Here is a 1,981-nt window from a genome sequence, read left to right on the forward strand (position 1 = left end):
TTGAATCATAAATATTCTTAATATTGTATTATTACCATATTATAATTACTGTTTCTATTTTATGATTAACTTATGTAGTATAATTCTATTTTTTTATTATTTTCAAAATCATCATTATTACTTTATTTTATTATATCCAGCATGTAGTATCTTATTATAACATTATGTATATTCTTCTTTAGATTTTCATTAGTTTTTTAATGGTTTTAATATTGTATACTATATTTTATTATTTCATTATATTACATTATTTTATGATTAATATTAAACATCTTAGTGTATCATTTTTATATATTTATATGTTATATAAGTATTCTGTCTTATTATTTTATTTATTTATTTAATAGTATCAGTATTAGTACATATTAGTATATGCTTACATTAAAAGAATAATATTATGATTACTACTTATATTTTATAGTATGCATATTAAAATTTTATTATTTATCATTTTTCATCATTTTTATTATTGTTATTGTTTAATAATTATTTTTAAGCCATTATATATTATTATACTTATTTTAATATTATTGTGTCATATTTTATTATTTTAGTATAAGTATTACTATTTTGTTTATTATATTATCATTATATTATTAATATTTCAATATTTATTTATATGTATCATTAGTAGTATTAATATTTTATTATTATGTTATTTTTATTAAATTATTTTCATCATTATTATTTTATTGGTAGTATTATATTATTATTATATTAGCTATTTTTTATCAGTTTATTATCATCTTTATTATTTCAGTATTATTTTTAATTGGTATTATTATTTGCATTTTTATTATTATTATTGTTAGTAGTAGTAGTAGTAGTAGAGTAATAGTAACAGTATTTTCAGCCTCTATATATTTGAACTGAACACAGTGATTACATTAGAATATCACATACACATGAATACACCAGGGCATGGGCGCTCTCCCTCTGCTTCCTGAGGCAAAAAATGCAAAACCAAATGCCATCAGCAGCCAAAACATGGCCAAGCATTAGGGTGTCCACTGGCCAGACGTGGGTGTCTATGCAGGACACTGAGGATGCCTAAACTATGTTTTTATATGTGTGGTAGGAGTGTCTGTGGGGTGTTTGTGTGGGTGTGTGTGTGTGTGTGTGTGTGTGTGTATGAATGATTACACAAGAGCATGCTCCTGCACTCTTTGTGTATGAGCTCTTTCCTGCCTATAAGGTTCAGGAATATGGATGTGGGTGCATAAGTGTTGGAAAGAGGAGGTTGTGCATGGTGAAGATGGGTCACTCACCACAGGCACTCCTCAACTGTAGGACACCTGGAAATGTGTAGCAGAAGTATGGCAAGCACTAAGAGCATAGCATGTACTTCAAGGGATCCTCTGGGGGAGACCTATGTAAACCCTTTGCCAATCTGGACCCTAGGGGTAAAGGCTTAAAAACAAAGGCCTAAACTTGAGGACTAGGAACTGAACCTGCACACACAATGCACACACTGGGACTGGGCCTGGCCAGAGATTGATCCAGCACCTGCCTGCCTGACCCCAACCACATTGGGATCACCTAAGTAAGAAAGTCTGTTCTCTTCTTGGGGATGCAGACTACACTGTCACTGGACACTCTCAAGTTGCCAGGTCAAGGCACCCAGCCAAGAACGCCATCTAAGGATGATTCTTGTTTGATAGGGCACCTGGGTTGTAAACTCAGAGAGTGTGGGGAAAAGGGGAAGTTGAACAGAAACCACATAGAATTTGGGTGGGGAAACAAATATGTTCATGGGACACTAGGCCCAACACTGGCTTTCCACCCAGCAGCAGGAGGTTCTGCAGTGGACACAGGGCAATGGGTGGCAACTGTGGTCCGTGAGTCTTCAGTTTCCCTGGACAGTCCAGAAGTGTGTCGATGAGGTAAACCTGTTCCCTGCGAGGGATCAGAAGTGATGGAGAGATGGATAAGAGGACTGACCCCATGATTCGAGTGGCATACATAAGGACCCCAACAGGTC

This window comes from Arvicanthis niloticus (assembly GCF_011762505.2).
Source record: "Arvicanthis niloticus isolate mArvNil1 chromosome Y unlocalized genomic scaffold, mArvNil1.pat.X SUPER_Y_unloc_5, whole genome shotgun sequence".
NCBI classification, from domain to species: Eukaryota; Metazoa; Chordata; class Mammalia; order Rodentia; family Muridae; genus Arvicanthis; species Arvicanthis niloticus.